The 26,146-nt window shown below is 38.6% G+C and overlaps 1 protein-coding gene across 5 annotated transcripts in view; it reads right to left on the minus strand.

Annotated features, from left to right (window-relative positions):
* The window catches only part of LOC106052517 (nephrin), a 195,777-nt gene extending 174,880 nt beyond the window's left edge, over positions 1–20,897 (minus strand). For 2 of the 5 annotated variants that reach the window (XM_056011051.1, XM_056011046.1), the window contains exons 1-2: positions 20,477–20,896; positions 17,718–17,944 (exon numbers count right to left, since the gene is read on the minus strand). The gene's annotated coding sequence lies outside the window, so the exon portion shown is untranslated. Of the gene's footprint in view, positions 1–17,717; positions 17,945–20,476 lie in introns of all 5 variants that reach the window. The other 3 variants (XM_056011053.1, XM_056011052.1, XM_056011050.1) reach the window with 2 other exon arrangements.
* Between the last annotated feature and the right edge of the window lie 5,249 nt (positions 20,898–26,146).

The following is a 26,146-nucleotide window of genomic DNA, read 5'->3' on the forward strand; positions in this document are numbered from 1 at the left end:
AATAAAAAAATCCCAGTCTTCACCAGAATTCCAACCCGGTTCGGAAGCCAAGCGCTTTACCGCTCAGACACCGCGCCTCCTGTCACATTGTATTAGAGATACAAAATCTCTAGATTTTATGTGATGGTCAGTTGGTGCATTAAAGAACCTACAATACTAATTTTTTTTTATGGAAGGGGGAGTTTGGACAGACCAATACTTAGTTTCACGAATTCCTTTTCTCGCGCTTCAAAAAGGGCCTCAACTCGCACCGGAAAAACATCACGTCTCATTCTTTATCTATTTATCATCAGACTTTTTTCTGCGCAAGGCTATTACGCGTGTTAATTAGATAAATTATAAGGAATCGTGCATGTCAAATGTATTCGACCCCCGTGTAATTTATATCGATTACCAGCAAAGTAAAGCTGCCACGGCAGAAGTTGAATGCGAGTCGATGAGAGAGATCGTTTGGTTTTGTGGGAAGAAAATGCCGAATTGAGTTATCCTTTCTTGATTAGCTGGTGGCCACTCCTTCGACACAAACTGTCAAACGCATAGCGCATGACCGCGCATGAGCAGTAACACGAGAAATACTCCGTTTAATGAGGGGCATATTAAACTGGATTAATCCGGCTCTTCCAACGGAAACTTATTTGGCGGGAACGGCTCAAGTGTATGCTGAAATAAGGTCTAAAAAAACACAGAAGGAATAAATGAGATAAGGGACAGGGGAGTAAAACAGCCCGACGGGAAGGAAATAAATATATAGATTTATAGCTCAATAAGGTTACACGGGCTAGCTAGAAGATTTGCAGAAGATAAACGCATGCATGTCTTTAGTAATGCCAGCTAAAGAAAGTATTGAGTCCAAGACATCGCTTATTCATAAACTTTAAAATATTATATATATATATATCGTATTACATCATGTAACAAGTGGACTCTCACACGCCATAAAATACCAAAGCAAGATAGATAGACAGACTGACTGACTGAGAGACGGACGGACGAGGGATGGATGGATGGATAGATAAATTTACATAGTAGATAGATAAGTAGATAGCTAGATAGATAAATAGATAGATAGGCAGACAGACAGACAGACAGACAGACAGATAGATAGATAGATAGATAGATAGATAGATAGATAGATAGATAGATAGATAGATAGATAGATAGATAGATAGATAGATAGATAGATAGATAGATAGATAGATTTCCTTGTCTCTCCCTTATACTTTTCAAGTCTTTTCCCCGAACATGTTTCATTGTCTTTCTGTCTGCCTTAAGCTCTCCTTCCTTCCATTTGCACTCCAGACATTCCAACAAGTTCTTCCAGGAATGTTCAGGTATCCTGGAGTCTTCTCTCCCAATCTTCAGTTAGCCAGGGAATCAAGGGAAACTTTGTCCACAGAGTTTGCTAGAAGAAAGGTGCAAGTGTTGCATTACAAAATACCTGAACATCTTGACTGGGCGGAGAAATCTCGTTAGATCAAACTCGTTTAGAACAAACACGTACTTTACACATCCTGCGTGGGGCAGAGTGGGATATCCCAAAACAACAATTGGGTGTCGAACTGAATCTCTAGGATTAGAGTCTGCATCCTACGCCCTAACGCTCAGCCACCTCTATACTTTTACTTGTTTGCTAAGTATTACGTCAGCATTGCGTAGAAAGAAAAAAATATAAAATATATCTATAAATGCTTGTCATCAGGGGGGTCCCCATATAGTTCGGCTTCAGGGTCACATAAAATTAAACACGCATGTCGCGGGCTGCACCCCCACACTGATATCATTATGCACCCGTGAGAAGAAGGGTCCGGATACCACCGCGTTACTCACAGCATTTTGGCCAGCGGGTCCTAGTTTGGCTATCACAGACTTTACGGAGCTGGAAATGTTTGAGCACTCCTGAGAACAATGGGAAAATTGTGTTTACATTTCCTCAGAGGGATTGCTTTTAGATGAGCAGTGCAAGCATTCCCCTTCCCTCTTTTATCCTCAGCTACATAGGTTTGGCATGAGCAACAGGTCTGTATACAAATGCTCCAGCACAAGAATGTGATGGGTTTTTTTTTGTTTTTTTTAGAAAGGAGTTTCTCTGTAATTGCTGTTCACGTGTGCGTCTTCCAGATGAGTCGTTTTATTTACTTCCCTTTCTTCTAGCCCCAATGATGACGGGTATCTCTATACTTAGTATCAATGGGACGTTTAGTTTCTAGCACTTGGCAACTTTTGTTTTTCCTGAGATGGGGAGGAACTATAGATACGGTTATTAATTAAAAGCATAATAACATCTAGGTTAATTTTATGATCCATGCATTTGAAGATCAGGTGGCGCGGTGGCTGAGTGGCTAAGCGCTTGGCTTCCGAACCTGGGTCGGTGAAGACTGGGCGTTTAAATCTCGCGATTCTGAGGGTGCCCTGAGTCCACCCAACTCTAATGGGTACCTGAATTTAGTCGGGGACGAAAAACGGTTGGGCGTTGTCCTGGCCACATGACACCCTGCTCGTTAACCGTAAGCCATAAAAACAGATGACGTTTACATCATCTGCCTGCAAGGTCTGAAAGGGGGACTTTACTTTAACTCAAACCACCAAATTTTTTTTTTTTTTAATATTGTCCAGACTGGAACATGAACATCTTTTCTACTCATTTATTGTACTATAAATATTTAATTTATTATCGAGTATTCACCACTATGGAATCGAAATCACAAAATAATCGTTTAGCCCCAGTTGTAAAATCTAATATTTCTGCAAAAAAAGACTGACAGAGCTATCCTAGTAGTGACCTAGTAGGAAATATAGATCCTGTGAAACACAACTAATAGGACTAATTGATGATTTTTCAAAAGGTTTAGATAATAGTGAACAAATAGATGCTATCTTACTAGATTTTTTCCAAGGCTTTTGACAAAATTCACCACCATAGTTTGATTAAAAAATTAAAATATTTCGGCATTAATGGTCCACTGCATCAGTGGATTAAAGATTTTCTGATAGGGAGAGAACAAACTGTAATAACAAATGGCTCTAAATCAACACCGATAACAGTGAACTCAGGTGTACCTCAAGGAACAGTCTTGGGTCCACAACTATTTTTAATTTACATAAATGATTTACCAAATTGCAGTAGTTCAGGAACAAAAGTCAGATTATTTGCAGACGATTGCATAATATATAGAACAATAAAAACAACACAAGACACAGATATTATACAAAGAGAATTAGATGAATTACAGAAATGGGAATCAAATTGGAGCATGTCTTTCCACCCAGAAAAATGTCAGTTGTTAAGAGTAACAAAAAAACTAAAACAAATTAATGCCACTTTCATTGCAAACCGGTAACACAGACTAAAAACGTAAAATACCTAGGTGTTATAATAAATGAAAAACTGTCATGGAATCCACATATTGATGAAACTACAAAAAAAAATCCAACAAAGCATTAGGGTTAATTAAAAGAAATTTCTATAAATCAAATAAGAACATAAAACTAAAATGTTATTTAACCTTGGTTAGGCCAATAATAGAATATGCATCCTCCGTATGGGACCCCTCAACTCAAGAAAACATTAAGAAACTGGAAGAAACAAAATAGAGCAGTGATATTCATAACAAACGAATATTCACATTTGACTAGAGTAACACCATTAGTAAAATCACTAAATTTAGAAAGCCTTCAGGACAGAAGACTCAAAAGTAAAGTAGCAATTATAGATAAAACACTGAACCATAATCTTCAAATACAAAAACAAAATTTAATAAAATACTCTGAAAGACACAAAGATAAAGGCACATTCCTCGTCCCATATGCTAGGACAACTTTGTACAAATACTCCTTCTTCCCTAGTGCTATTAGAGCATGGAATGGGTTGCCTGAGCTAGCCAGGAAAACCAGTGACTTGGCAGAATTTAAGTCATTGGTTAATATGCATGACTAAATGCATGACGCGTAGGACGTAATCATCTTCTTTTTTGAAGTAACGTCTGCATTATATAAGATAAGAAGTGACTTAAAAGACAGTGAATTACGTATAAAACAATCTACGTAACTGAAGAAGCTTCCTCCCAAGAGTTCAAAGACTGAAGACTGGAATTGTTTCGTTTTTTTATTCAACGCATCTCAAACGCATGTTGGAAATAAAATTCGCAATCTAGATCTAGTTTCGGAAATCAGTCAACAGAAATAAAAAGCAATTCACCAAATTAATGTTTTGTATTAAATATATTTTTTTAGTTAAATTTTCTTAATGTAGCCAGAATTAGCAACTTCGGTATTTATAAATAAAGCCTACCAAATAATTGCCGCTTTTTTATTGAATATAATTGGTTTGGCTCGTACTAGTTACTTTTAGCTACAAAATAGTTAGTTTGGCTCCTAAATAATGACTTTTAGCTCCATAAACCTTGAAAGAATTTTCAAAAAGTAGCATAATAATTAAAAAAAAAGGTTTTTAAAGACCTCTCTTTAAAAAAAAAGCAATTTGATTTACTTTCCAATTACTTCAATAAAGATCGACCACCATTCTGATCGCTTGAAAAGAAAATTTCTTAGTTTACGGGATGACAAAGAGACAAATGAAAAGACCAGGTCGGAAAATGTTGTCTATTGAGTCGTAATAAAATAGAAAAATAAAACGGTCATTTGATGTGAGACCCGGAGAAGAATCACTTTGTTAGAGTTTGGTCTCAGAGACAATGGCCAGGCTACTTTCATTGTTCGACGTCCCTCGCTTGTTCCAAGACCATTAACAGTAATAGTAAACGAGCTTATTGTATGGATTATGTTTTTGTTCTATCTTAACGAATGTCATTTGTTTTTTTTTTAAACCTTATAAAAAGATGATTGGTTTCGTTTGTTAGGGAATAATGAACACTTAAGTTAGTTTCATGAGACTAGTCAACATGGAGAGAGTTGTACATAACATGGGCTATACAATGGCGGGGAGTCTTAGTGTAAAGGTAGTTCTTTAGGCAGTTTGGTCGTTCATGGGGGCGTTTGTGCAATGTGGCTGTACATGGGGGGGGGGTGCGTATGTGCAATGAGGTTGTACATGGGGACATCTGTGCAAAATGGTTGTACATGGCGGAAGTCTATGCAATGTGGTCGTTCATGGGGGCGTCTGTGCAATGTGGTTGTACATGGGGGCGTCTGTGCAATGTGGTTGTACATGGGGGCGTCTGTGCAATGTGGTTGTACATGGGGGCGTCTGTGCAATGTGGTTGTACATGGGGGCGTCTGTGCAATGTGGTTGTACATGGGGGCGTCTGTGCAATGTGGTTGTACATGGGGGCGTCTGTGCAATGTGGTTGTACATGGGGGCGTCTGTGCAATGTGGTTGTACATGGGGGCGTCTGTGCAATGTGGTTGTACATGGGGGCGTCTATGCAATGTGGTCGTTCATGGGGGCGTCTGTGCAATGTGGTTGTACATGGGGGCGTCTGTGCAATGTGGTTGTACATGGGGGCGTCTGTGCAATGTGGTTGTACATGGGGGCGTCTGTGCAATGTGGTTGTACATGGGGGCGTCTGTGCAATGTGGTTGTACATGGGGGCGTCTGTGCAATGTGGTTGTACATGGGGGCGTCTATGCAATGTGGTTGTACATGGGGGCGTCTGTGCAATGTGGTTGTACATGGGGGCGTCTGTGCAATGTGGTCGTACATGGGGGCGTCTGTGCAATGTGGTTGTACATGGGGGCGTCTGTGCAAAGTGGTTGTACATGGCGGAAGTCTATGCAATGTGGTTGTACATGGCGGAAGTCTATGCAATGTGGTTGTACATGGGGGCGTCTGTGCAAAGTGGTTGTACATGGGGACGTCTGTGCAAAGTGGTTGTACATGACGGAAGTCTATGCAATGTGGTTGTACATGGGGGCGTCTGTGCAATGTGTTTGTACATGGGGAAAGTCTATACAATGTGTTTGTACATGGGGGCGTCTGTGCAAAGTGGTTGTACATGGGGGAAGTCTATGCAATGTGGTTGTACATGGGGGCGTCTGTGCAATGTGGTTGTACATGGGGGCGTCTGTGCAATGTGGTTGTACATGGGAGCGTCTGTGGTATGAAATGTTGTACATGGGTTTCTTTATATGCTATATGGCAGAACACATTTGATTTCTATTTAAAGTGAATGACATAATATAGTAAAAAAAAAAGAAAGAAAACTCCCCTCTCTCAAAGCTTGCGAGTTACGTTCCTCTTTCAGAGTTTGCGAGCCATGGGGCAGATGATGTAAAGCTCATTTGTTTCTTTCTCTGGGTTTAAGGTTGGGTGGACACTGGAGCGTATTAAAACTGCTGACATTCTTACTCCCCAGATTTTAAAGGGAATAATGCTCTTTTCTGAGCAACATTTTAACATGCGGCCACCTCGCGCCCCTCCACACACACACACACTCACACACACACATTAGTAATGATAGTATTCAGCTAAAGGTTTAAAATTATATTAGAAGAAAACTAATATTTCTATGTACATTTACAGGTTGGCACTAATTTTATGACATAATCTGTGTTTTTTTTTTAAATTATGGATGGCTGCCTGGTCGTGTGGTATGCTTTCTTGATAGTCCCAGGTTCGAACCCTGCCTGCCGCCATCCTTCGACGGAAAGTTTGGGCTAGGATCATCAATATTGAAGGAACACTCGAAATAAGTAGCCTAAAACAGACAGACAGACAGACAAACATAACAAAAACTAAACCTTTTGGGGCACTTCCACGCCGTGTCTTATGCAGATCAATCAAACGGAGGTAACAGTCAAATCACGAGATCCAATAACACAGGCGAAAGGCCAACAATATAAGATAGTCGACCCTGATAGTGAATGTCGAACAAGACGTTTAATAACATCGAAGGGATCCGTCGAATGTTGTCAAGCTGAATCTCTACGTCCATAAAAACTGGCTCTCTCTAAAGTCCTCAGAAGTTTTCTATTTAAGTTTCGTTATTCTTAGTAAAATCCTATTCTTGTTTTTACTAGTCACGTCATTGTCTCTAAGTCAGAACTTCCCCTGTTTATGATAGAGATAACAAATTCCTAATCGTTCTAACTTGATAAAAGCATTTGCTTTGTTTACTTTATGAAGTTTCATGTAAACTTTTTTTTAATGTATCAACTACAAACTACCATAATTTTTTTAAAAAATGAATCAATCTACATGCTATTTTATTCTATTTCATGGCTGTCTAAACTGAAATGACTACACTAGTGACAGACTGCTATCTCCGAATCGCATGGGAGTTCTACGAGGTGTTGCCAAATTATTGATTTTTTTTTGTCATTTTTTTCCTCACTCTTATAGTTGGCAGCTGCATGATGGCATTGGCCGCTGAAACAGTTTGGGATTGGAAAGTTGTATAGCTACTTCCCGCGTATGTAAAGAGAGATGGGGAGAGTTGGCAGCCCTTGTTGGAAGTCTGGGAAAAGAAAAGGGAGTTCAGGGGGGAGAGAGGAGGAGGCTTGCAAATAATGCATTCAAAAAGGTTCAATAGAGAAGAGAAAGAGAAGTTGAACTTCAAACTTGAAACCGATGCTAATTGGGCAAGGTTAGATAAATAGACTGAAACGTGATTGCCATGAGGGCGAAAACGTCCGAGCGTGTGTTTAATCTTCACGAGTTTTCCGCTTTTAATAATCTACATCTAAATCGGTCTCAGATCCTAACAGTATAAAACATGTAGATATGTCAGTGTCTTTGAGAGACTTCATCGCCACCATTGTTTGAACACATGCTCCAATTTCGCTTTAAAAAAAAAAGTAATAAAAGAAGACGGTATTTAGTTCGCATTCGTTTCAGAATAGACGCGCAAATATAATCGTGTGTGGGTTGAATAGACATTTTTTTTTTTGGAAAACAAAAAGTACAAAAAGTGTTTCTGTTTTTAGAACTACGGTCTGTGGGTGGGGAGTGTAAGGATCATGTGTTTCTGGGGGCCAACTTTGACGACAATGCCTTGATTTCTATCTTGAATTGAAAGAGAATTAGCATTTTGATACCCGAGTACACATTGAGACACAAGCATGTGGACTCTAAGACACGAGTGTTTAGACACTATTACACAAGTACGTAGACAATTATGTAAAAGTAGGAAGACACAGAGACACGTGTACGTTGACACTGAGACACAAGTACAAAGACTCTGATTCACAAGCAAGTAGGCTCTTAGACACAGGCATATAGACTCTGAGACACAATTACGTAGACACTGAGACACAGGTACAAAGACTCTGAGACACAAGTACAAAGACTCTGAGACACTAGAAAGACTCTGAGGCACAAGTACAAAGACTCTGAGACACAGGTACAAAGACTCTGAGACACAGGTACAAAGACTCCTGAGTCACAGGTACAAAGACTCCTGAGTCACAGGTACAAAGACTCCTGAGTCACAGGTACAAAGACTCTGAGACACAAGTACAAAGACTCTGAGACACAAGTACAAAGACTCATAAGACAAAAGTAAGTATAAGCTATGACTCAACTAAGTACATTCTAAGACACAAGTACATGCTGAGCTACAAGTACGCACATCTAGTTGCTAACTTAAGGCTGCGGGACACCAGAAAGCCTTTCGTTGTGGGCGTGGAACATAAACCACGCTAATCCGTACTTAACTTTATGCCTCAAACTTAGGTAGGAGGTGGCACTTGGAGATTAAAGGTCATACACACTAGGCTTATGCGCATTAAAGCGCAGCATTATAAATCAAACTGTATAATCCTGCATTAAAGGAAAAGCTTTTAAAGAGTTCCATTCCACCTACTACGTCTGCTCCAGCCTTCCAAATACAATCTATTCATAAATGTTGATTCAAGCAAGAACTCGCTTCTGTGCCTTTCAGTATTGCGTCACAGGCGTACCCCTGGATCTAAATAATATCCAAGTCTCTCAATCGATCGATAAATGTCTGCAAAGACTTTCCCTCCTCCACCCCCCCCCCCACCCCCCCGATTTCCTTTTTCACGACATTGAAACATTCATTGCACTTTAATATTGACAGTGTTAAAAACTGAAGTGCTTGATGTCTTGTTTTTTTCCAGTACCAAATTTACGTTTATTTTATTATTCAGAGTTTTGTAAGCTGTCATGAGTCGCTAATTTCCTACACATTAAATGGTTTTAAATATCTCTTTTTTTAATGGGTGTCTCCTTAATAGAACTAGTAAAAAAAGACATTGATGGTCGATGATAGAGAAAAGATGAAAACAAGGATGCCTGGATTAGTTTAGCTCTAGATCTAGTTTCTTATTGATGATTAAAAGTTCTATTTTATAATCCTTTCGTAGAGGTTGTGTTCTATCCTTTCCATTAGAAGATTGCGATGTTAAGAAACATCACTTCAGATTTTTACTGGACTGTCGATATGATGTAGAGGAGCAAATGAAGATATTTAATCAAACCAAACATTTTTTTGAGACTGAAAAAGAATGGAATATCCCACGATTCACCTTAATGACCTATTCAGATAAAGGCATGTATTGGATAAATATAACCGACGTTAAGCATATAAAGCAATCATGCCCTGACAGGATTCCCTTTGAACATATTACCAACCAATCACAGACATGAAGCCAGTCCCAGTCTAAGTCTATTCGAATAACTGTGATGTTAGTTTCGTTATTTCACGATTGTAATGTACTGGATGAAACTATGACCATTTTTTTTACTACTAGGAAGCACAACTTTTTTGTTGTTTTGAAATCACCGGCAGATTGTTCGCAAAATCGATTTTTTGAAACCAATCATATTCTGCCTTTAAAATCATTTAAAGAGTTTAATAGCGAAGAATTTTATTCCAAAGTTTGTTATATTAAATGTCAGAAAAAAAAAAAAAAAGACATTGACCTCAAAACTTCGGAGATCATGCATTTCGTATAAGGTGCAAGCCCATGTGGGTTGTATACTACTTTCATGCGTCTAGGGCTGGAAAAAGGACAAGCAAATGAAAGCAGGAACTATGAACAATTTCTGAACAAAGTTTTTACATTTGTTGTTGTGATACCATAAAATTCGGTGTTGTTGTTTTTTTTTTTGCAATGTATCTTTTGGAAAATAAAGTAGAAAAAGAGGAGTCGATAAATATATAGGAAAGTACGCAGGCTTTAAACTGTAAACCTTCTGGTCAACATACGCTCACGTGCTGCAACGTCATGTAGTTGTCTATATGATATGGTGAAAAGGCTACGCAGAAATACACAGATGCACTTTCTTGTTTCATAAACCGGGACAAGAACTCTAATTAAATAGCGTATTGGAGATTTTCACAATAACCTAAGCAATGTCAAGGACCAAAAAGCTAGCTTTTTATAGTTTTCCCGCCATATATGAAAATCTTGAATATATATTAACTCTTTCTCTCCTAACTGACGATACCAACGTTGATTCCACCAGAATGTGGTAAATAATTATGGAGAGAAAGAGTTAATAACGTCAGTCAAATGGGAATTTGAAGATTTGATGTACTCCCTTACTTTCTTATCGATACTCCTGTTCTGTACTCTAAATGAGCAGCCTGTGACCCTGGTGCACTAAAAATCAATTCATTTCGGCTTCAATTATTTCTGACATCGAGTCAGACTTAGAGCAATCATCGCAACGGGGTAGCTCGCCGTGCAAAGCATCCATTCATTTAGTCCGTGAACAGATCAAGTGTTCCGTGAACACTGTGCGGTGATATCCCCCTAGAGACAGAACGCAGGGGCGTCCCCTAAGGAAAGAGAGAAGAGGTGCATACGTTAAGCTTTAAATCTTAAGCTAAATACCAAAACAAAAATATTCGGACCGAAAGTGTGAAGACATGACACCCCTCTGGATGTCATCCTCTCCAGTCCTTATTATCCATTCGTTAATAGTGCTACCCACTTTCATAAGGCGAGGTGGCTGAGTGGCAAAGCGCTTGGCTTCCGAACCGAGTGGTTCGAATCCTGGTGAAACTGGGATTTTTTTTATTTAGGGATCGTTAGGGCGCCTCGGAGTCCACCCAGCAATAATGGTTTCTGGCGTTAGTTGGGGAAAAGTAAAAGCGGTTGGTCGTTGTGCTGGCCACATGACACCTTCGCTAACTGTGGGCCACAGAAACAGATGAGCGTTACATCATATGCCCTATAGACCACAAGGTCTGAAAGGGGGAACTTTACCTAGCTATTTAAGATGCCAACCGTTTATATCCCACCCTTCCAACAAGATGTTAAAGCATCATGCAGCAGAATAGCAAACGACTGGGCACGATGGCCTAAACGGCAGATGGCGTTTCAGCAAAGAAAATGTGCTATTGTGAATATATTTTTCAAAAAATACGAATCCAAAGATTCGGTTACAGTCTTGACAGCTCGGATCAGCCACCTCTGGCACTATTGTTATGCCACGCTGTCCGACAACAGCTTTAAGCCATCAAAGCTTAGCCAATCATCGTTCAGATAGAGAACGCGCGCGTGTAGGATGATAAAACTGGTTCAATTGAGACAGAGGACGATGAGCTAGGTATGTTGAAGAGAAAGTATTACAAAGACAAGCCGTTAGAAGGAGTTTGTGTTTTTCACACAAACTCGTGGGCCCCTATGGTAATCGGAACTAACTCATTGCACGCAAATTTATCTTGGTCAAATGTGCAGAATAAGTTTTTTAAAACACTTTTATCTAATTTATTTGCCATATTCCAATACATGTAAAAAAAAAAAAGTTTCATATTTCATTTAAAAAACAAAAGAATTATCTATCAGAAAAAAAAAGTTAAATCGGTGCAATTATTTCTAGCACAAAAGTGAAATCTGATTTTCAATTACGATTGTAGATTTTGACACCTAAGCGTGACCACGAACTGACAGACAGAAAGCATAAAAAAAAACCGCTAAAAATAGATGACGTAAATTAAAATGACAATTTTTTTTTTTGTTAACACTTTTGTTTCCACGCAACTGTAGCGCACTGATCCTGTGGCTGTATTCACGTTCTAACGTCACGTGACCTTCTCTGTTCCCAATTTGATATGATCGATATCAATCTTTTGAAAAACCTATAAGTAAAGAATATGGTGATTCTAAAACTTGTCCCTACACAAATCTATGTAAATCTAGGTATGCAGAGATCCATATTTCTGGAGTTTTGCGACTTATAGTGTGAACAATATTTCCATAGGGATTTTTTTTACGATAAACTAAACTAATGTCAAGGACGCTAAATTGAACTTCAATGTTGCTAATTAAATAACAAACAAAAAAAGAAGAAATAAAAAAAAAAACTGACTACAAAGAGGTTAGAAAATGTGATTCTGCAGGGCTATAAACGTGCAGACGACTTATAACTTTTAAAAAGCACAGCTATATCAACACTTCTTTTATTTTGCACACCGGATACACCAAATCGTTAGCTATTTATAGCTTTTTTTCCCCAACATTAATGAAAATCTCTAATCTCTTAGAAATAAAAAAGTGCTGAGTGTAAAAGAAAACAAAACACGTTAATATTGTTTTCTGTAGGCGAAAGAATCCATGGCGCCAGTTAAGAATTATCTGTATGGAATATTTCTTTTCTGGAAATCGGAGAGTTCCTTTTATTACATCAAAAACTGCCTTTTGATGTATATGGAGGTTGTTTATCTACATTGAGTCACGTGATTCGCATTCACCAATCAGAAACGAGTGTTTTTACGAAGGGGACAAGATTTGCTATTGACCTTTGGAGAACACAAGATAAAGATGAATCATCTTTTTAATTAATCAACCTCGCTGGCAGCTCCAGCTCCTTTTTGGCTTTTGAAGTCGATAGGTCATTATCAGTACATGGTAATCCCCCCCCCCACCACCATTTTTTTTTCGTTTCTTTCCTTTCGGTCAATGTTTTGGTATCCCAAGGGAGAGAACACTGCAGGAAATGGAGGGATACGGAGTAGCAGACGGCTTGAATTGATCTTAATAGAGGAAATCGGTTCATAAATTGGTTAAATGTGGTCGCTTTAGGATTACCTTTTTTTTTAAAAAAAAATACTGAATCGGTTTTTCAATTTTGTTCGGTTTAGATCAGGTTTAATACTATGTGAATATGTTTATATATTTGTTTTAATAGAACAGACTTTTTTTCGTTGTAACAAATTCGTGTTTCAAAAAGTATTGGGGATTGTCCACACTAAAGCAGGACATAATTGACCTATCTGAAACACAAGCTATAGCTTAGGGCCCCCAAGAAATATTTAGCCCTTTATCTGGAGTTACAGGGGGGCCCCGTATCTCAAGTAGTTAAGGGCCATTTTCTTGTCTAAATATGGCACTGAACTAAACTAGCTAACTAAGTACAGTAATCTGCTTTTTGATTACAGTTGGATGTTTAAGATCCTTTTCCTTACGTTCACTGAGTAATAAAATTCAGTTAGCGAAAAATAGAAGAGAAAGCGATAATAAGAAGTGTGATGGCGATATTATGGAACCTAATTGTTTTATATAGAAATTTAGTCTGACTGAATGTACCTAAAATTCTTTTTTTTTTAAATATTCAAGGGGAAGAACTCCGCACTTACGAACTATGTCTCTCAATAATGTAGAAGCTTTTTCCGTTATTCAATATCAAACACAAATATTAATTACCCGTAATTGATTGACTAATTGTTAACTTTTTTTATTGATTCATGTCTTGTCTATGTTACTAACAAAGCCTCAACTTGATCCGAGAATGAGTGTTGGAGAAATAACGTGTACAAACGTTTCTACCAGACAGACAGAGTTGATATAAGCTTTGTAATAAAGACAACCGATTTTAAAGCAAATAGATAAACTGCTCAAGGCTATTAACCTTTCAACTAAAGTCTATATTTAAAAAAAAAAAGTTAGGGTGAAGAGAAATTTAAACATTTTACTTCGGTTTCAAAGTTTTGAAGAATGTTGATCCATAGTGCATGAGAATAGACGCTTTGAAGAAAGTGTGGACCTTAGTCTCCGTGTTGAATTGAGCATCTTTGAAACCCACATCCTACAAAAGCAAATGTAGCTTTTATCCGTATTTGTAGTATCATATAATTTTATCAATACTATTATATTACTTTGTCTTTGAAACTCTTTGTTCAGTGTTATCTTCTCTGTTCTTCTTATGCCTTGAGCTAAACATTAAGTTTGTTAACAGTGCTAGGTGCATTCAGTAAGTATAGTCATTGTTATTTCTGTGAATCTTATCAAGTAAAACAGTTTAAATCTTCTTGCAACCTATTTTGTGTATAGAGAACGTTTGTTTTATCAATTGTGTGTTTGTTGTTTGTGTGTCTGTGTTTGCTTGTGTGGTTGTGTTTGTATTACTGTGTGAGTGTTTGTGTGATTGTATATGTTTGTATGATTGTGAGTGTTTGTGTGAGTGTGTGATTATGATAGGTTTGTATGATTGTGTGTGCATGTTTCTATGATTGTGTGAGTGTTTGTGTAATTGTGAGTATGTTTGTACTTCTGTGCGTGTCTATGTGCCAGTGTATGAGTAAGTTTGTGTGTCTATATGTGTGTGTGTGTTTGACATTCCGTTGTGTATGTAGAAAGTGTCTTGCACTGTAGGTATCATCTAACTACAATAATTCATAAGCTCGTGCCTGACTTTTTTATATATCGCAGTGAGCATATCTGTACACAAGAGTAAGGTCCCGAAAAATGGCAAACATTTCCGTTTTTTTTGAGACACCGTCTTAGTCAAAAGTAACCCAAATTCTGCCATTTTTTATGATGTTTTTTTTTTTAATGGCCCCAGGGAGCGATTGAAAAGACAGAAAGCTGACAATTAATATAATCCAGACCTAATCTTTATTGCTGTACACTAGTAGATTTAAAAACGACTATAACAAGACCTTATTAGAGTTTGGTAGGGATGAGATTTGCTGCCCTTAGAAGCTATTTTAAGAATGGTGAGAGAACAAAAAAAAGTCCAGTGGCGTCCCTTTGGAGACAAGCGTTGCATTGAATGGTGTGTAATAGGGTTACCAACGGATCAATAGGCAGGAAGTGTTAGACATTTTATGATCTAGATTCTACTTGCTTTGATTCCTTTTTGTTTTGTTTTTTTATCACGAATATCCAAGTCATTTTAGTCTTGTGCAAGGTGGGGGAGGGGGGTGTAGTTAAGTAAAAATAAATGAAAAGAAAAAAGGGGAGGGGGGTCAAACTAGAAATTAATTAACTCTTTCAGTGCGAATTATTTTGATCGAAATAAATGAAGTTTTCCGGACGAACACATTTTCAAAAAAAAAAGGGAAAAAGGGGGGGGGTAGAGTTACTAAAATTAACATAACTTTTTATTTTGTTTAATCTTTTATCATACTTGATTTTATTTTAAAGGAAAATGAATGGGCTACAAAAGTAATAACAAATTAAATGCAGTTCAATTAACGGCAAGCAACATACGTTTCTAGAGCAACATGCTGTAACTAAGTAATCTATTAGAGCCAGGTAGGACGTTTGTAGCAAAGTAAGATAGCATAACCAACTAGAGTGTCAAGTGTTTGGGGGTGCTATTGCAAAGAAATGTGATGTGTTAAATAGATGTGTTAAAGAGATGTGTTAAAGAGATGTGTTATGGGAGATGTTCATGTTCAAGTTAATCACAGTTATCTCCTCTTTGTTTACATTTTGATTTTGTTAAAGATTCGGTGTACTTTCTTTAAAGAATAATAAAGAAAGTAAAAACAGAAATCGATATGAAGACGTGTTTAGGGCGTTATAATGGAACCTAAAGAAAACACGGAAGAAAATGAAAAGAGGAAGACTACTAGAGATATTTTGAAATAAATAGACAAATAGTATTTCTCAGCAATCCGCTTTTTCTGTAACTTTGAACATTAAAATTATATCTCATCTACAGACCTATATATATTACACCTAGATTGGACATGTAGATATCTAACAGTACACAAAAAATTGTCGTGAAAAACTACCAAAAAAAAAAGCTGAAACAAGGCGTTAGTTTGTAAAGTAGTTGCTTGAAAAAGAGTTACGTACATAACAAGGTACATATATAGGTCTGTGATCTGATCATTATTGGATAAGAATTTGTTTTCGTTTTCCAATCTAGGTATAATATATATATTATATGTGTTTATGTACGTCTATTAATTTATTCAACTCTTTACTGAACACAAAGAAACATTTGAGTCGAGTGCGGGAATTCCCACTAAAGCCGTATTCTGAATAATAAGAAGTAAGCCAAATTTAAATGTTTGTAAAATGTTTTACATGTTTCGGATGTTCCTTCAGAGTTGAAGATAATTACTTCCTAGTCCAAACCTCCCGCAGGACGACGGGGGATGGGAGCGGGCAGGGTTTGAACCCGGGACCATCGATAAATCTGTACGACAGTCCAGCGTGCAAACCGCACGACCAGGCTGCCATAATTTAATTATAATATGATTATATTTTGAACAAAAATAATTATAAACTAATGTTTTCATTGTGTAGCCAATTAGGTAGCTTTTTTTTTTTTACAAAGAAATAATGTCCAGAATACACCCACTGTTCACCCACATGTCAAGAGTTTTCAAGCTAATGAGGAAAACAAAATTATTATTTAAATTGAGTCGAGTTCGGAAATTCCCGTTGAAGCCGTATTCAAAATCAAAAGACGTAGGCCAAATTTAATTTGAAGATAATTGTAGTGTGGTGCTCTATCGGCATAAATATATCCGGTTTTATACTATTAAAAAATCACAAAGTCTAAGACCTAAATTTTATATTTTCGAAATAGTGTACTTGAGCTTTGGAGCCCTGGCTAATCAAATATCAATGCACAGTGCCGGAGAACGCCAGTACAGAGCCCACTATTTCAACACTTTTCAAAATATTCAATGACTTCTTTGTCCACGGCTTTTAAGAGTTGCCAGTTTGGTCTAAATCTAAAGTTTACATTCGCACGTTGGGTAACACTTGTTTGAAAAGGCTTTATAATGGTGAGGTAATCCCGCATGAAGCAACGCGAAGATTACGTGATTATTTGCGGTAGGTAAGCATGTTACTCAAATGTGTTAGCATAGAGAATACGATATCTTGATCTGCAGACGTCACAGTGTGGAAAGTGGATTGCCAGGGAATGTTGGCATCAAACGAAAAACCTATATCTTGATCGAAAAACAAAAAGACAGCCTAATTGATGACTGATTCTGCAGAAAGAGGGGTAGGTTGGTGGATACATGGACGCATTCCAATATATAGTGTTAGAAAGCTAGTGTAGATATATATTGTACATATATACTTTACGTGATGAAATAATAAAATGCATTAATATTTTTAAAAACAACGAATAGAGAGAACGAAACAAATGCGAGTGACAAGGGATGGGTAAATAAAATGATGGGGTGGAAGAACGACACTGTTTCTGCAGAGGCGTAGCTGGATGGAGGCGTGGAGCCAACCCACGAGGCGCCGAGATCTTAATTTAAGATGATACATTGATGATAGGCTTTAAGTGAGAGCCAGGTGATGTGTCAAGTGGTAGATTCTACCCTGTGACGCATCGGCACCATTTTCTACTTACGGGCTAGCCTCGTGCACAATAAATGTCAGCTAAGCAAATAAACTTTTTTCTTTTATTTGGTTTGTGGGAGGGGGGGGGGGCGGAGGAAGACGGATGAATGAAATGGTTATAATGTAGGAGCTTCTAGTTCTAAGCAGTAAACAGTAAAAAAAAAAGCCATTGATAGAAAAAAAAAAGTACATTAAAATAATATGGGCGATAAAGAGCCGGTGTAACAAACAGAAGGTCTACTTACCAAGTCAGAAGTGTTGACGGCAGTTCAGAGGTTACAACGTGTATAAATAGTCCATATATCCTTGAATGAAAGGTCGAAGGCAACAAGACTAATTATGTCTGTTCAGTAGCACAAAGAATTTGTTTTTAAGTTGTATATATCCAATATGTTCTGGTGCATATATCTGGTGCATCCGATGTCTTATTAAATTAAGTCGAATAACGAAATATTCTTGCGTTCCACTTTAACTGTTATAATTATAACAAGGCATTATCATTATAAACTAAAAACATTTAGGATAGTGTTATTGGGATCTACATCGAATCGATAATGCGCCTCAAGAAAAAGAGCAAGACTTTTTACTTACTATTACAAACTTCGAGGCTCAAAGAAACGCCCTTACCGAAGACAGAGGCGCAGGCGACGAAAAGAGAATTTAAATAGACCACCCGGTAGACAAAGGCTTCGTCTCCATTCAAATGTGGCAAAATAGGCAGGTCGCTGCTGGGTCTAAGTAATCACGTGAAAATCTGCACTCATACTTAATCTTTGGAATCGAAGACAAAGCCTTACTTACTATACTAATCATTTTAGGAGTTAAACATAGAGCTAGGTCCAGTATGGTAGAGCGCCGGTCTGTTGGGTGTGTACGTAGAAATGGGACGAGGATCTGGTCACTTTTATCATAGATATATATTACGATGGCGTAGACAAAATGTTTTACATGTTTCGGATGTTCCTTCAGAGTTGAAGATAGTTTACTTCCTAGTCCAAACCTCCCGCAGGACGACAGGGGATGGGAGCGGGCAGGGTTTGAACTCTCGACCGTCGATAAATCCGAACGACAGTCCAGCGCGCAAACCGCACGACCAGGCAGCCATCCATAAAATAAAACATAAAATATGGAATGGCAACACTTGATGACCATAGAATACTGTCGAGTATGAAAATGGTTCAATGTTAAAGAGTGTAAATTGTTTTTCTGCAACTTTGCTTTTTAGTACTACATGTCCCTTCTATGAAAACAAAAACAATTCAGGGGAGGTAATTAATTTATTTCGATTGTCGTTTCTGCTTTTCGGCCACTATCTAGTTTTAACTTATGAAAAGTATAAATAGAGGAGACGGGAATGTCGGGCTAACTTTAATATTCAGTTTATTTCTGTGGCTTTGATATTGAAATTAATTTTATCATATGTATATTACTTGGAATAACGTGTAGTAGATTTTATCCAATAGAAGGCTGTAGACTACTTGTCATTTACTATAGACTTTGGACTGCAACAAGTAGACAATTGCATATATGTATGTTCTGTAGGATCGCTCGGTATTTCGTGCTTTAGAAACGCTGATAAATTATTGTTTAATTCTGGTTTAAGCCTCGGTGAATAGAACGTGTTTTATTTCATTACATAAGGAGATCGTCTCGATTTTGTCACGATCAACGGGGAAGTTCTGGCGTCTTCAATTTCGTGTAAAACGCACATTCCTGTATTAGTCCAAGAAGTAAAGGGTCAAGGCCAAATATTGAAGCAAAAGATAAATGAGTGGTAAGGCATTGATATGTTTACACTAAGACTTCCACCACCGATGGTCGCGCCTCTTTGAAATACTGTAGCTTTTAAATATCCTCACAGACCGTGTGAAAGGGGAAATCACTTTTTGACACGCAGGTATTGTGGGACAGCTACGTTATTTAGGTCAATGGTCAAGTCCTCAGATCGGAGTGGACTCATCGAATCCCAAGATAAGAACCCTTCAACCAGACCAGGATTTAATGCTACGACCTTCAGCTTAGGTTTTACTTGCATATAACTATTGGCTGCCTCATTAGAACTACTTTTTATAACTAAAAATAAAAAAAGGTCTAATGAAAGATCTAAAATTTTATAATTAAATAATATGCATATTCTTAGCCACCACAATTAGACTTTGCATTTTAAAGATAGAAATTGGTATGGGGTTTTGCGTGATGTGCTCCACTCATACGCACATGAAACATCTTTACGAAGAACAAATACTACTATAATGAAATAATTGCCTTTAAATCAGATTTCTTGGGTGTTCATTGTATAGAGAAACCATCATATCTAGTATACCTTTTTCAACGACATATGCCCCCTATTGGACAATAGATCTAGATATTCAGCAAGCTGATATTGAACTGAACTGAATTAAGCCATTGTTTTAGCTTGTGGGCTCGACTCTTTGATTAACTTCGTAAAATTTGTATCAATTGACGGGCGGTTCGATTTTCAATAGAGAACAAGTGAATAATTGATAGACAGTCTGCTCGCAGGCGAGATTCGATACTACCACTTCCATCAGACAATGAGGTACTTGGGCGTAGTCGATTTCGTTAATTAAAATGTATCAATCGTCTCGGTATTGCCCGGTTACTCTCTGAGTGGGCTGTTATGATTATTTTAAGAAGAGAATGTGACGCTAATTAAGAAACACACTATTCACTATTAATAGATTCCAAGATCTAGAAATAAGGAGTAGGCCAATGGTTGTAGAAATAAAATTGGTTTAAATCTACCTAATTATCGGGTTATTATTCATTGAAAAACATTTACTAGACTTGCGATAGATCTATAGATCTAGTTACCTAGTAATAGACTCTAATCACTCTAGATCTGGATCGAATTCTATCTAGATCTACAGACCTAGCCTTTTCAAACTGCGAGTAGGCTTAGATCTTGGTCGGTGGTAGAAAAAGAATCGATTGATGGAAATTATTTTTGTATCGGGTTTGTTTACATAAAACACACACTTACATTAGAGATCTACACTCTTGATCAAGATCTAATTCAATTATGACTGCCTGATCTGGATCTGCATAGATCTAAGTATCTCTGAATGGCAACTTCCACAGGGTCTTAATTAACTCCAATGTCAATAATGAATGCTGGTAACTCCTGTTTGCAGAAAACTTCGTTTTGAAACAAATTTTGGTGAATTTCTGTATCCAAAAGTTAGCCAAATGCTACTGTGGGAAACAGCACACATAACAGAATCTCGCGCACGCAGACACACAGAAGGGGGAAAAAAACTAGTCGTTAGAATTCCTTTAGAAGTGTATTGGGGAAGGGGTGTGAGAGGGGGCGATCAAGGTAGGCATCAACTTGAAAGCGGTGAGGCAGGGCTATACCTTCAGCGCTGAAAGAAAAAGAAAAAAATAATGTTTAAAAAAAAAAAGGAAAAGAGAGGGAGAAGGGGGTACAAAGGGAGACTACTCTCAGCACACCAGAACCTAGCAGACGTACACGAAAAGCCCGCCACACGCCGGGCAACTAGTGGTGGTAGTAGGCGGAGCTCAGTTGTGGCACAGGGTGTGAGGAAGGATGGGGTAATTTTTTGGGGGGAAAGGGGGGGGGGAAGAAAAGAAGAGGATCATGAGAGTTTGGGGTGGGGTAATGATCGGTGATCCACATAAAGAGTAACCATTTTATAGGTACGTTTTTTTTTGGTTCTGTTTTGTAGCGGGATTGCTATTATTATTATTATTATTATTATTATTATTATTATTATTACTTTTATTATTATTATTATTATTATTATTATCAGAAACGGAATAAAGAATTACTAGAAAAATAAGCAAAATATATAATAAATCCTTTTAAAAAAAGCATATGTAAGTTAAAAAACTCCGCACTTACAACTATATTCTCCAATAATTTAGAAGTTATTTCCCTTATTTGATATGAAGCAGAATAATTAATTAACAATAATTAATTGACTAGGTGTTTAAATTTTATAAATTCATTCATGTTTTTGTTTTTTTGGTGTAATAAATAATTGTTTTAAAGTTTCAACTTGATCCGAGAATGGGTGTGGGAGAAATAACGTGTTCAATTATCTATGGGTACGAAACCCTACATATTTAGACGTATCTGTGAAAACTGAAGGATTGATTTCCGTTGTTGATATCAAACAAAATAATTCACTTTTTTTTTTATTCGCGTCTTGTCTATGTCAATGAATAATTGTGCATTGTGAAAAAGGGTGTGCTAGAAGATACGTTTCACCCAGACAGAGTGAGTTGATATAAGCTTGCTAATAAGGCACAAGGGGGGAGGGCAACATTATTGCAGTGGCGTAACTAGGGTGGGGGGCGCAGGGGGGGGGAAATTCGAACATCCCCCTTAGGCCCCCACTTGAAGGGGGTCCCCCAAATGATTTTTTTTTACATTAAAAATTAAATATTACGCAAAATGCAGAACCCCCAAAGTGGTCAAGCTTCCTGGCCCCTAAACGATGGAAAATTCCTAGCTACGCCCCTGCATTATCGGGATAGATCAGCGATGCCTAACCAAGTTCAGATTTCGGGCCTTTTGAATTTCTCTCGCAACCGTCACCGTCCGCTTCAGCAGTCGAACTGAGCCTCGATGACGTCATTTTGCTCAGCGAGCAGATATTTCAGGTGCCGGTTAGCACCGCATGACGGGCCGGATGTTCCTCGCTAGCCGTAGTTTGGTGATCACTGGGGGGATAGATCTTTGTCGCCTGGTTCTATCATCTCAAGCCAAGACCAAAGACGCTGTCTTCATGGCCAGTGAAAAAAAAATGTAATAAATGGATTTTGAAGCTGTAGCACTGAAGTAAAGGATGAACTGTGTTGAATGACCATGAGATATAGCAAGCAGTCCAACAGAACCAGGCCTGTACAATACTTGGTGAGAGGAGACAAAGAAGACAATTTTGTGAAACATAGATAAGCTCCGAGGAGGACCATCGACCTAGATACCAAACTAACATCTGGCTTGACTAACCTGGTCCAACAAGTGGTAGTCTCGAATTCTGGAAGAAAAGCCACTGGAAAATCGGGCACCGGTAAATTGGACACCGGAACATTGGCCAACCGAAAAAAAAAAGAAGGCCACCGTTAAAGTGAGTCTTAGAAAGTACTGTTTGACAAGTAATGTTTGACGTGATCTTTAAAATAATAATAAAGCTTTTCTTCGAGTCCGAAGATTAACGAGGAATGCAGTATTTCCCCTGGCTACGCAGCCCCAGCTGCAATCTACATATTTTTCTACATCCGTCTCAGACAAAACCATTTCCCGCCGGTGGTCGATTGAGATTTTCTTTTCGCCGTCTACTCTGTCCTCGGCAGCGGATTTTCTTTTGGCCTTAGATATGTATCCTGCGGCCTTTGTAAGTGACTTCAGCCTGTCTTGTTCCGAAGCCGCCCGCAGCCAGGTGCTCTCTTCTATGTCAGTTAAAGCAAGTTGGCACCAAGGCTGGTCTTTAGAGGTTTTCCGTGAGGCACCTCTGTTACGTCGACCATCTTTCGGCTTGCCAAAAAGAAGTACTTTTGGCATAGGTTTGTCCCCCATAAGGCATAAGTGCCCTGCCTAATGTAATTGTCGGACCTTAACCCTGTCCCTCTATACTGTCCATAGCGGCGTTCGCAAGGACATCGCTGTTTGTAGTGCGGTCTTGCCACCGTATGTCCATGATGAAGGGCAAGCATCTTTGGTGAAAGCGTTTTAGAAATCTTAGTTGCTTTCTGTATAGTACCCATGTCTCAGAACCATATAGAAGGATGGCGAGAACCCCTGCTTGGTAAACATGGATTTTTGTGTAGGCAAGCCCTGTGAAACACGCCAGGGATATATCTCTGACCCCCTTTCCGAAACAGGCTGGGTACTACTGATGTATGATTAGGCCTCTTGTTATGCTTTTTTTTTTTTTTAAATTCGCCCCTATCTTTTGATGAGCCACTCGACTGTATCGTGAGGTCACACAGCGAGATGTTCCCACAAGTTGTATGTTTCTGAAGTATGTTCTTGAATTTAGACTTTTGTCTGTTTACTTGTGATCACCTACTCTCTGTCCCCTGGCAGTCACCTACTCTCTGTCCGCTTGCAGTCACCTACTCTCTGTCCGCTTGCAGTCACCTACTCTCTGGCCGCTTGCAGTCACCTACTCTCTGTCCGCTTGCAGTCACCTACTCTCTGTCCGCTTGCAGTCACCTACTCTCTGTCCGCTTGCAGTCACCTACTCTCTGTCCGCTTGTAGTCACCTACTCTCTGTCCGCTTGCAGTCACCTACTCTCTGTCCGCTTGCAGTCACCTACTCTCTGTCCGCTTGCAGTCACCTACTCTCTGTCCGCTTGCAGTCACCTACTCTCTGTCCGCTTGCAGTCACCTACTCTCTGTCCGCTTGCAGTCACCTACTCTCTTTCCGCTTGCAGTCACCTACTCTCTGGCCGCTTGCAGTCACCTACTCTCTGTCCGCTTGCAGTCACCTACTCTCTGTCCGCTTGCAGTCACCTACTCTCTGGCCGCTTGCAGTCACCTACTCTCTGTCCGCTTGCAGTCACCTACTCTCTGTCCGCTTGTAGTCACCTACTCTCTGTCCGCTTGCAGTCACCTACTCTCTGTCCGCTTGCAGTCACCTACTCTCTGTCCGCTTGCAGTCACCTACTCTCTGTCCGCTTGCAGTCACCTACTCTCTGTCCGCTTGCAGTCACCTACTCTCTGTCCGCTTGCAGTCACCTACTCTCTGTCCGCTTGCAGTCACCTACTCTCTGTCCGCTTGCAGTCACCTAATGTAGCCAGCACAACGACCAACCGCCTATACTTTTCCTCAACTAATGTCAGGTACCCATTAGAGCTGAGTGGACTCATAGGCGCCCAAATATTCCAAAGTTTAAAATCCCAGTCTTCACCAGGATTCGAACCCGGGACCCCCGGTTCGGAAGCCAAGCGCTTTACCGCTCAGCCACCGCGCCTCCCCTGGCCTAACTGATGTCTTATAATTGATCTAATTGTTTTGAAAAGGCTCAATCTCTTATTCGAATCCTCATAAAAAAATAAAAAAATTACCGCAATGTAAGAAATGTTTAGTGAAATAAAATTTATAAGATCATTATTCATTTTAAATTAGGTCTAACTTATAATGCATACTAATTAGCTTTTTCTCTTTAAAAAACTGCTTGCATAACTGATTTTAAAAATTAAATTTTTCGCTTTCAGGAAAAAAAAAAAGTAGCCGTAGCATCAGAACTTTGAATGGTCTAAAATATTGTGATGTCGGATTTTCAATATCTTTTCTAGTTTACGAGATCTAAACGGACAGACATTTCGCACAAAACTAATAGCGTCTTTTCCCCTTTCGGGGGCCGCTAAAAATAGTCCATTTCCATTAATTACTGGTAATTATTAGTCTTGTTTGATACCAACAAGGGAAGTTAATCCTTCAATATTCACAGATACGATTTAAGATGTATGGTTTCTTCCTCTTAGATTATTGAACATGTTATTTCTCCGATACACATTCTCGGATCAAGTTGAAACTTTTAAATAAAACTATTTATTGTACCTGACACAATATTCATCAATAAAAAAAACTATTTAATCTTTCAATTGTTGGTTATTATTTATTTCGTTTAATGTCAAAATGGGAAATAACTTCTACATTTTTGAGTGATGTAGCTGTAAGTGCGGAGTTCTTCCCCTTAGGTAGGCTTTGGTGGTGGTGGTTTTTTTTTAAAGGATTTTAAAATATTTCTTATCTTAAGGAGTGTGATCAAATTTTCTTAACTGGATGTGTCTTTCATCGTTCTGGCCCTTAGTTGATATAGTTTTTGAAAACCTTTGACTTTGACCTAAATCAGTAAGCTTTAACAATACCAAAATTCTGGGAAGAGAGCTCAATCTGATGGATAGTGAGTAGGGAGGGCGATCGAAGCAATAATCAGGATGGAGATAATATCGTGCTTAGTCTGAAGATTGTTTCAAATTATTAGCCAGCATTACAATTGTTCCCGATTTCTTCTGTGATTACGAAAGAACGCGTAATACTATCATCTATTTTCTTATGTTATATATATATAGACTCTGTGAGCACACACGCTTCTGCCTTAAGACGCCTCAGGATTCAGAGGATACATTTTTTTGTTCTTTTGTGCCGAAGTTAAATTTCAACAATGTATAATTTGACTAGTCTTCTCCTGCCGCCACGCCCGACCCCCCCCCCTCAAGTCTCATTGTGTGAAAGATAAGAGGGGAAAAAAACATATTTACATGGCATCAGGGGAAGATAAACGAGGATAAAGTAATTTAATAAGGCGGAGTCTTTCAAAAAAAAAAAAAACCAGCACTGCCATAAGAGAGACGGGGGAGATTACTCGAGTAAATTGTTCATTGCCTGGACAAATAAAGGAAAATTTAACAGGGGCCATTAACTCTGAACAGATGCCAGAGATTCTGAGACACACGAGTTAAGAAGAGGGAAAAGACGAGAGAGAGAGAGAGAAGGAGAGAGAGAGAGAGAGAAGGAGAGAGAGCACGGGTGCATGCTCGTGATAAATGTACACGATTACAGAATGAGAGGGGTGGGGAGGGTGCAAATCTCTGGGAATGACGTCATCGCTCTGCTCTCTAAAACGTACCTGGCCAAGTGAAATTAAAACCTCACCCCCCTTTAAAGAAGGAAAA

This window comes from Biomphalaria glabrata, chromosome 14 (assembly GCF_947242115.1).
Source record: "Biomphalaria glabrata chromosome 14, xgBioGlab47.1, whole genome shotgun sequence".
Lineage (NCBI taxonomy): Eukaryota > Metazoa > Mollusca > Gastropoda > Planorbidae > Biomphalaria > Biomphalaria glabrata.